The sequence below is a fragment of the Rattus rattus genome, chromosome 6 (assembly GCF_011064425.1).
Source record: "Rattus rattus isolate New Zealand chromosome 6, Rrattus_CSIRO_v1, whole genome shotgun sequence".
Lineage (NCBI taxonomy): Eukaryota > Metazoa > Chordata > Mammalia > Rodentia > Muridae > Rattus > Rattus rattus.
In genome coordinates this window covers 61,685,612-61,696,814 of record NC_046159.1, presented here as the reverse complement: position 1 = coordinate 61,696,814, position 11,203 = coordinate 61,685,612, and positions in this window count along the sequence as shown.

The window sequence follows — 11,203 nt, the reverse complement described above, 5'->3', positions numbered from 1 at the left end:
AGCCTGGTTCTGTGCCTGAGCTCAGTGTGAAGAAGTGTTTGTTACTATTGTTGCTGTTGGATTTAGTCTTCCTAAGCCCCTAACCTTGGGACACTTTCCAAGTGTATGTGTGTGTGTGTGTGCACATGCGTGTGTGTGTGTGCGTGTGTGTGTGTGTGTGTGCACATGCGTGTGTGTGTGCATGTGTGTGTGTGTGCATGTGCATGTGTGTGTGCATGTCCGTGTGTGTGTGTGTGCATGTGCGTGCATGTGTGTGTGCATGTGTGCGTGCGTGTATGTGTGTGTGTGTATGTGTGTGTGTGTGCATGTGCGTGTGTGTGTGCGTGTGTGTGTGTGCATGTGCGTGTGTGTGTACACGCGTGCATGTTAGGTAGTGGTGCTGTTTGTGTGTGTCTGCACAAGCCTATGGAGGCCAGGGGTCGGCAGTGGGTATCTTCCCCCTTACTTCCACCTTGTGTTTTGACACAGTGTCTCTCACTGAACCCAGAGCTCATTGATTCGGCTAGGCTGGCTGGCCAGTGAGCGAGCCTCAGGGAACCTCCTGCCTCTGCCTCTCCAGTGTTAGGGTCACAAGCACACTTTACCCACTGCACTACCTCCTCAGCCTCCCTTTCCAAGTTTAAAAATAGAAACGGTGATCGGTGCTCCACAGTAGGGGAGTGAAATGAGCAGGATTTAGTCGCAGACTCAGGGGAGATGGTTCAGCACCAAGGTGGGTGGAGACAGGAGGGCTAGAGGGCCTCACTGGCTGCCGGCCTAGACAGAAACTATCTCCAGATTCATGAAGAGACCCTGTCTTAACAGCAGGAAGCTGGACCATGATCAAGGAGGACACTGGATGGCCTCCTCTAGCCTCTGCATACACCCTAGCATGTACATACACTATACACACACACACGCACACACACACACACACACACACACACACACACACACAATGATAAATGCAGAATTTAAGGTCTCTCTGTGACAGAGCCAATGCGATGGGCCCACGCTGACCCACAAACATAGTTGTTCACAGTGATGCCTGCTGAATTCAACGTTTGCCCAGCGAGCGTCAGCCCCTGCTGTGTGTGAGACCTGTTGGAACCCATGGCCAGAGTCAGTTTTCCGATCCTCTCAGTCTGTTTCTGTCATTGGGCTGAGTTTCTCCTGCTCATCTAGCTGGCTCTGGCACTGGATGACGCTAGCTTAGTAAAGGACGGGTCAGGGCTGCCCTCGTTATCCACGGCCTCTCTCCCTCTACACAGCACAGAGGTCCCATCTCTGCAGGCTTGAAACGCCTCTGAAACACTCTGGTTAATTTGTTTTTACCACGCTGTCAGCCTCCTCTCAGATTATTAGCCTATCCTGCCTTACGACCACTTCTGCAGTCTGAGTTAGTCGTTTATATTTCCTAGAAAAATCTCCACTTCGTTGGGATTTTCGAGTTTATTAGCAGCGAGATGGAAGCTATTTCTGTGGGGTTTTCTTTTTTATTGTTTTATTTTACTTGTCCCCCATTCCTCATTTCACATGCTCCTATTTTCTCTCCCCCTTGATCAGGTTTGTTGATGGCTCCTGAAATTCATTGGTCGTCCTAAAGAGCCAGAGCCCACTTTTATTCATCAATTCATGGTCTATTTTCTAACCCATTAGTTCTGTCATCTGCTTCTCTCATTTCCTTCGGTGGCAGCGGCTGTCTTCCCCCCACCCCACCCCCACTGCCCCCTTCCTGAAAAAAAGCGTTTGGTTCATTTATTCCTCTTGCTGCCCTCAGGATTCATCATTCTGTTCCGGACCTCTGTCACGAGCCAGCGAGGTTTACAGTTCCTCGCAGACGCAGAGACTTAGGGAAGGGAGCTAATGTCCCAAGTAGCTTTGCCTTTTCTATTTTCTTTAGTTCTGCTAGAGAAGGTAAGCCACTGTCCCATGAGACACCCCAGAGGTCGCTGATGACGTCTCTGAGTGTGTCCTCAGCCGTGGCATGGAGAGCTTGCTTTCTCAGACGGCCCCTGAGAGCACAAGTACATGAGAGAGTGATCCTATGGGCACCAGTGCAACATTGTGTGCTCAAGTGCATCGTGTGTGTGTGTGTGTGTGTGTGTGTGTGTGTGTGTGTGCTTGTGTGTGTGATGATTTATCTTCATTGCCAGCTGGTTTTGGAATCACCTGGATGACACACCTCTGGGCATATCTGTGAGGAAGTTGATGAAGAGGTTTAAGAGATCAAGGAAGATCACCTTGAACGTGGGTGGCACTGTCCCATAGGCTGGGGTCTAGGACTGAATAAAGAGGGGAGAAAAGAGAAAGACAGCAGAGCACCCCCTTTCTCTGATCAGACAAGGTATGTGAGGTCCCAGCCCTGTACTCTGCCCTATGCCTTCGACGCTGATGGACTGTAGCCTCTCACCTCATGTCAGGAGCCAAAGTCAGCCTTCTTCCCAGAGTTTCTTGCTGGGTATCTCGTCACTGTGTAAAAGGTAGATGAATGCACACTGTTGTCCGTAGAAGCAGACAGCTTGAGTGCGCAGTGGGAGCCTCCATACCTCTTGCACAGTAAGTTCCAGATCTTTCTCAGGTAACTGAACCGGAAGGATTCCAGGGATTTGATACCTCAGATAAGGTGTTTTATAGATGAGGTGGACTTACTTCCCTCAGTTCAGGAGCCAGCAGATGTGTGAGGGCTCCTCACCTGCTTTGACTACTCCCCATTTTTGTGGGACAGAAGGACAAAGGACTAAGAGATTGCTCAGCCCATTTTCAAAGCGCTCGCCCCGCTGACTGGTTATGAGGGGAGAGCACCTGCTAGTGGCACTGTCCTGGGGACCGAGTGACCGGTCCTCCGGCACTCAAGTGGAAGCACTGACTCCCGGGTCTCTAAGCTTTATGTGGTGGCCAGCCTTAGGAGTCACCCTCGGCTGACAGTTGAAATGGGCTTTTCTTATCTCTCTCACTTTTAAGCAACAAGTCCCAAATAACAACTCCATTCAGAGATGGAGTCTCACGTTCCTGGTGATGACTAAGGCTTCAAAGGCGTGTTTTATTTTCTTCTTTATCTTTACGAGGGTTTGCACAGGGGATGCTTTCCCGGAAGGTGGTGTACAGGGTAGACTGCTGGGTCAGGGATTGGCGCTCATCTTTTTCTGACTCTCATTGGTTGCCATTTATCTACCTCCTCCTGCCCAGTAACTGTGATCTGTAACCCCTCAGCACCACCAAAGTTGGGGCCCAGTAGGTGCGAAGAGAGATTAACAGGTATCACCTGAGGTGCTGCTCACAGAGGGCTTTTGCTCTGCTGAACATAGGTGACAGACTGTTCATGGCCTGCAGAGGCCATGTGGTGTAGCCAGGCTACCCCAGGCAGCCCCCGCTGGCTTTGAAGGAGGAGGTAACAGCTTCTGCACAGCTCCCTGCTCTCCTCCACTTTTACATTGTCCGGCTGTCACCGGCTCCCCACCCCCACCCCAGCCCTTTGCAAACAGCCTCAGGGCAGTAATAGGCAGCTCCCTGTTAGCTCGTGGCTCTTGCTCTGTGTGGCTCTTTCAAGCATGTGAGAGGCTGGAGCCTCCACACTCTTCTCACTAGAAACTGGCTCCCTCTGCTTTGCACCGGAACCCAGAGGCCACAGCCTCTGCCTGGACCTGGAGCTCAAGAGGGCTTCTCTCAGGGGAGAAATGAGTGAGAGTCTGAGAGTCACTGGCTTTCAGAAGAAAGTTCCCACTCAGCCAGTCTCCCCCCCCCTCGCCCTGCTTCTCACCAGAGTGAGCGCCTAACTCTTGGGTAGCAGAATGGAGCCAGAAGCCCCCCCTTTACCTTCACTCAGTTACCCAACATGTGCTGTCCTAAGCTGGACGCAACAGGAATAGCCCTGGGAGCTTTATGAAACCGTGATGTCCGGCTCCGCGTCCCCAGGCTCCCGTTCGCTTGGTCCACAGAGAGTTTCAAGGAATTCTTGAGAGTAAGAACTGACATCCTCACACCAAACATGGAGGTCCATCGATGCCCTCAGACTTGGTCCTGCTCCAGCAGCTCTGGTGTGAGGCCAGATCTCCACGCTGCCCCCACAAGGTGCTGAAGCCGTGGGTAAGAGGCCACTAAAGAGCAAAATGACTCCGTGTCTTGAGAGAATTCAGATAAAAAAAAAAGTTTGTCTTTAAAAGATGGGTTATAGATTCTTCACAAAATTGGTCAAAGGTATGGAAAATTCCTATGGGGCTGCTACCCCTTCCTATGAGAGCCTCTCCTCACTGGAGCGCTTGCTTGTGCTATTGAGATCCTCAGTCATCTGGAGTCCAGAGGCGGAACTCACAGAGACATTGCAGCATGCACAGGTCTGAGCCAGATGACAGGACTCAGTGCTGATCCGGGAAGAAGACATCCAGCCCTAACCCAGAAACTCTCTCCAAATGACAAGTGTTGGTAAAGGGAAAATTCGTTCTCTCCAGGGGAGTCTCACTAGGACAAGCCCATGGCCTGAAGTAGATGGCCAACAGGAGACAGACTCCATGATATTTTGGGGAGGGTTTGGGGGGGTTGTTTTGTTTTTAAACCCTACATTTCTTTTGCTCCTATATTATGGTTTGTGACTTAGTTTTTAAGGGATTTCTATGTGTGAAAATGGGTGTGTCCCATTTGATTTTACCTTATTTACTTTATTATTATTATTATTACTACTACTATTACTACTACTACTACTATTACTACTACTACTACTATTACTACATTTGTGTTTTTATTCTAATGAAAGAGAAAGGATGTGGATTTGGGTGGGTGGGAAAGTGGGGGAAGACCTGAGAGGAGCTGGGGGAGGGGAGTTAGCATCGGAGTATCTGCCTTCCGTGTGTTTGCTTGGCAGCCTTGATATTGAGTTAGAGGCCAGTGAGATGGCTCAGAGGTGACTTCAGCTAAGCCTGAGGATTTGAGGTCAATCCTCGGCCCAGATTTGACCTCCACAGGAACACCATGGCACATGTACACATAAACACACAGTAAATAGACATTGTTATAGGGTCTGATATCTGTGGTACAGTGTCTTGTCCCCAGGGCAGATTTCATGGGGCAGAACCTCTGCCCCAAGGCCCCCTGGGACTGCTTGTTCATACAAACCCCAAATCCCCACGCGCTGGTTTGGATATGCTTGTGCCAGGGAATGGCACTATTAGGAGATGTGGCCTTGTTGGAGGAAGAGTGTCACCTCCCCCAGGCACATGGGAGACAGTCTTCTCCCGGTCTCCTTCAGATGAAGATGTGGAACTCTCAGCTTCTCTAGCACCAGGCCTGCCTGGATGCTGCCATGCTTCCTGCCTTGATGATAACGGACTGAACCTCTGAACCTGTAAGCCAGCCCCAATTAAATGTTGTCCTTATGAGTGTTGCCTTGGTCATGGTGTCTCTTCAGCAGCAGAACCCAAACTACAACACCCCAACAAACACTTAAAACTTTCAGACATTTGTTTCTTTCTTGCAGTCTCTAAACTCCCCAGCATCTGCTGGGCTTTGCTCTGTTCCTGACCTGGTAGGGAAGGTGACTTTTTGCCCTGTGGCCTCCAGGTGACCAGAGATAACCCCAAGCTCCACCCATGCTGTCACAGAAACCCTAGTGTGCCCAGACATCACCAAATGTCCCCTGTGATCAGAATCAATCCCTGCTGTCAGCCAAGACCTGAGGGAGAGGCCCACAGACATTTAAATGGTTCACAGGTGAAGTGTCAGTTCAGGGATCACGGGCTGAGTGACTTTCCTGCAATGAGCAACGTCTTAGCAGAGGGTGCAGCGGGTGAGAAGTGATCAGAGCGAATGCTCTCTGACTTGGCATCAAGCTGTAGCTAATGCTTGAGAAAATAAATAGGCAGCGCACAGGACGGGAAGGAGGTGGCTTGCAGAGGCATGCGCCAGAAGGGGAAGTCCCCTCACAGGGAGGCAGGGAAGCCTCTTCGAGAAGGTGACGTTTAAGCAGGAAACTCTAGGGCAGGTGAGTCAGAGAAATCTGGGGTCAGAGTGGAGGGCTGGCGGTTATAAGCTGAGAGGGAGCCAAAGCAAAGACACTGTGGTAAGAGAGTGGGCTGAGGCCAGGACCGTGAAGACGGTGAAGACATGATACAGGCTCGGGAGGCAAGTCTTCCCTGTCAGATGTGGTCTCCACACTCAGCCTTTGATGCTGCTATCACATCGTTTCACTTCATGGCCTTTGTCTTCAGATACAGAGAGACACGTGTTTAAATCTCCAGTCAGGTGACAAACTCATGAACTGCTACTGTTTGTGACAGTTTTCACTTCCTAGGTTTCTAATGAATAGAATAGGACGGGTCCTTATTACAGATTAGTGTTTTATAAACAGCAACACTTTTCTTTCTTAATTGGTTTGTGGCTTATTTGTTTTACATTGTTACGAATGATTTGCCCTCGTGTAAGTCTATACACTGTGTGCACGCAGTATCCCAGAGAAGCCAGAAGGTGGCGCTGGACCCTATGGATCTGGAGTTACAGCTGATTGGGAGCTGCCATATGGGTGCTCAGAACCAAATGTGGGTCCCCTGGAAGAGCACAAAGTTCTCTAAGCCCCTGAGCTTCTCTCCAGATCCCGCCCTCTTCTTTTCCCTTCAACCCCACCCGGTATACTACCAACATTTTATATCTGTGTTTTCTCTTCTTTTCATTTCTTTTTTTTTTCTTTTGTTTTCGTTGTTTTGAGAAAAGGACCCACTATATAGCCTTGGCTGCCCTGAAACTCACTCTGTAGACCAGGCTGGCCTTAAACTCACAGAGATTTACTCTGCCCTGCCTCTGCCTCTGCCTCTGCCTCTGCCTCTGCCTCTGCCTCTGCCTCTGCCTCTGCCTCTGCCTCTGCCTCTGCCTCTGCCTCTGCCCTGCCCTGCCTCTGCCTCTGCCTCTGCCTCTGCCTCTGCCTCTGCCTCTGCCTCTGCCTCTGCCTCTGCCTCTGCCTCTGCCTCCCATGGGATTAAAGGCGCTTGCCACCACTCCTGGCTCACTTTAAAGTTTTTTGACACAGGATCGCAGGTAGCTTAGCCAGGTTGTAAACTCACTCTGTAGCTTTAACTCCTGATCTTTCTGCTACCCTCCTGACTTTTGGGCATGAGCTCAGAACCTTGTGAGTGCTAGACAAGCATTTTATTGACTGAGCTGTGCCCCTGGCCCCGTCCTATAGTTCTTAAACTTGCATGTCCTTTTGTGTTCCTGAGAGCAGGATATATTTATGTTTGTGTTTGTTAAGGGACTGGTGTGCTTGTGCTGTCTCTGGCCCAATCTGTCTTACGTTCCCTTGCTTCCTTATCTGAGCTTCTTCGTCGACTGATTTCCCCTTGTTCCTTCTCTGTGCAGGTTTGTAGGTTCTGTAGCTGCAGAAGAAGACAGCATCCTGAAGCAACAGCATCCTACTGCGAGAATTAAACAGGAAATGTGGAGGTGAGAAATAGCTCAGCGGTTGGGAACACTTCTGAGGCTCATGACGCACACAGAAACATATAAACAAGATAGAATATACGTATTTAAACGCATAGGAGTCCAGGACTCGTCAATTTTTTTTCCATTCATCTCCAAGTAATCACATGCCTGGAATCTTCAATAATTTCGTTTGATGTTTGCGTTTTATTTTACAGCCAGGGCTCTGAACAATGATGTAGACATTAGCCTCTCTTGCGGCCTGGTTACTCATGCCCCTGCAGTCTGTCCCACCTCTTCCAGTCCTGGGTTCTCGGTCTGACTCACGTCTCCGCTCACCGGTGGAGCCTTGGAACCATTATTTTTCAGGAGTTTACATAAGCCTTTACATGTCCAAGAATGGCACTTTCCTGACCTATATATGAGTGATGTCACAGCTATGCACAGAATTCTTTAGAATTATGTTGGTTGTCCAAATACGGTGATTCTTGCTTCGTGGTGAAGTTTATAATTGTGTAACGTCAAGTCCTGGAGAAGCCAGGACTCTCCGTGGGAAGGCTCTTCCTCTCGTGCTGAGATGGCTTCCTTTCATCCTTGAACACGAGATTTTGTGGGGCTAAGTGTCTACAGTCGTCTCACCTCAGCTTTGGCGCCTTGAATCCAAACTGACTTTTCTTTGCATCAGAGAAGGTGCTTTCTATGATTTATCTGTGCTTGTTTTTGTTTATGTTTGGTTTGTATTTTATTTCGTGTTTTGATTGTAGAAATAGAAAACAACAACCAGGCATGATGGTATACGCCTTTAACCCACAGCACTCAGGAGGCAGAGGCATGCAGATGTCTGAGTTTGAGGCCAGACTGGGCTGCATGGCAAGTTCCAAGCCAGCCAGGACTACATAGAGAGACCCTGCCTCACAAACAAGAGAGAGGAGTGAGACAGAGGAAGGATGGTATAAAATAATATACTTTAAATAAATATTTAAATACTTACTGTACTATTTTAATTCTAATTCTGTGGATATGTTTGCACAGAGAGCAGAGGTGTCAGATCCCCTGGAGCTGGAGGTTGAGAGCCACTGGACATCAACTTTGGTCCTCTCCGAGGTCAGTAAGCACTCGAAGGTGCTGAGCCATCTCTCCGGCCCCTATAAAAGTATTGAGATACAAGTTCAAGTAGAAATTAAAATGAAAAATTAAATGAAAAATTAAAACCTGCATTGATGGTTGGCTTATGATGAGCGCCATACAAACATGACTTGTTAGTATTTGTTAGTTGGATCTCCTCCCTTTCCTGCTCTTCCTCCTCCTCTTCTCCAGCCTGTTCTTCCTCTTCTCTTCCTCCTGATTTTCCTTCTCTTCACCTCTTGCCATTTTCCTTCTTCCTTGCAGCACCGGGCATTGAACCCAGAGCCTCACACAGTCTCAGTGAGGGTTCTGTGCTGAGGGCTTCCCTCAGGAGGGAGAGAAGAGGCTTCCCACTCCATCACCTGACTCTCCGCCTTCCTCCGTCTACCCGTCTGGTGTTCAAACCTGTTTCCCAGGTTCTCTACACTTCTCACTGTTCTTGGAAAGCCTCAAGCCCACTGCCCTGCTCGTTTGGTTTCCTGGTGTGCACATCTTGCCTTTTAAACGTTTCTAGTAGTAAACTCACATTACAAACAACTTCTCTACATTAGGATATCTATCTAGTGTTTTCTTTCATTTCCTTCTCCTCCCTCGAAGTGACCCTCTTAGGCCATGGGTGTGCGGATGGGGGTCAGGGGTGGGGGTGTCTGTATCTCTTGCATTCACCCTGTTGTGACCATCCTCCAAATGTGTCTTCAGGGCGTCCCTCCAGGCGTCCTTGCTGTGTGGCCTGGCTCTAGTGAGCCAATGATGTTCCTACAATGCAGAGTGATGACCTATGGCTTCTGAGGATAAGACCCACTCCCTAGGTTCTCACATAGAAAGTTACCTTTGAGTCCTGAGGAGGCCATAGCTGATCTCTCGCCCTGAGGAGGCCCCTCTGGAAGGAAGGAGCAAGTTGTCTCAACAGCATGAAGCCTTGTGGCTGGACCACCTTGCAGGTGGGAGGATCCTTCCGACCCCCACTGCCTTCTGGTGGTAGCCAGCTCCAGTAACTTGTTGAAAGACCTTCGCCCCACATGGACTCCCAGGCCAGAGCTACCCGACCAGCCTTCCCCAAACTCCTGACCCACTGAATTACAAAAGGTCAGCGTGTTTGCTCCCATTCAGCTCACCAAGTGAGCCCAGACACCGCCTCCTTCTAGACAAACCCGCCAATTGAGTAAATATCACCTTTCCTGTTTCCAAGCCGTTGACATTTTCACAGGGTCTGTCAGAGACAGAGCAAGCTTCAAAGTCTCTTTTCCTCGGGGAGGGAGGAGGGGAAGAAGGGGCCACCGTGGCTTCCATCGCCCACTCACAGACGTGGGTGTCCAGGTGAGCAGAGGCCCCTGTGGTTTAGGAACCCTGATTCCGAGTGCCCCGTCACAGTGCAGAGGGGCTTTCCCTAGGGAGCGGGGTATCTGAGTGACATGCAAACAGGAGTTTGTCAAAGCTGAGGCCATCATCGCCAGAGCTTGGGGTATGGAAGACACAGGGCCACACATTGCCAAGGATCCATTTCATCTGCTTCAGTCCTGCTTGGCGCCTGCACCAACCAGACAAGAGTGTGCAGATCCCTCAGCCTCTTCTCCTTCACCGAGCTCCAGCTCATCAGACCAACTGACTGCCCAGGTCTGCCCAGGCTATGGGGGGAGGCGGCACTGCTGTTAAACAGGGAGGGAAACTCGGAGAAAAAGCTTGGCTTTTTTGGTTTAGCCAAATCCTCTCACACAGACTCCACCACCGACTTTCAAGGAAACTGGCTCCCTCGGGAGTCACCTTTCCTCCCCTAGACTCTGTTGTTCCATCTGCTAAGTGGACAGTGCAAACCAACCCAGGTCACACCCACTGTCTCTGGCCTTCACATTCAGCATGTGAGGATTCCAGAAGAGGGCTACAGGATGGGGGCCCCTGACAACAATGGGGGCCCCACAGCAGAAGGTGTATGTCAGCAGAGAACTCAAGGAGCTCAGAGACCAGGCTCCGAAGAAGGTCACCCACGGAGGCTGTACCCAGCTCACTTGAGAATTGAAGTGGGACCAGGTGTATCCCCAGGTTCTGTGGCCTTACACATGAATGGAGTCTGGGGACAGAGCTGAGGCCCGGCAGGACTGTAGGAGAGGGAAGGCTTCATTGTTCTGCTGTGGAAAGTCACAGCCAGATTAGGATAGCACCAGTACAGGGGAACTCGGGGACCTGTGGGGAGCCATGGGTGGAGGAGTCTTGAGAACATTCTGGAAGGTGTTGTGCTCTCCCTAGGTGAGGTTCTGAAATGTTGAGTTGAGGTCACCCTCCCCAGATGCTGACTGCTCAGTCTCCATCCAGACAGAATGTAGAAATATTCTAGCCCCAAGTCCGCCAGACCCAGAAGCTGCATTGGTTTTCCCAGGCAAGGAAAGCAGTCTTCTCTGTCCCCCTGTCCCCACCCACCCAACTTCATTCTCACCGTGGAGGGGGGGCGCATGCTTGTGTGATGTCCGGTGCAAGGTGGGCAGTTCATGGCTGAGCTAAGAGAACGGAATGGGAAAGGATTGGCTTTTCTAAAACCAGGCCCTACGTGGCCTCCTCCGGTGCTCACTAGTCCAGTGTCCAGGAGACCAGAGTAATGGCTCCTGGGAGAGGAAAGCAGTCTGCTGAGAGGGACAGCCACCTTCCACAGCAGGCTTTCCCGTGATCCTTGGTCTTCCTCCCACTCTGATTCCTGGTCCTCCCGGTC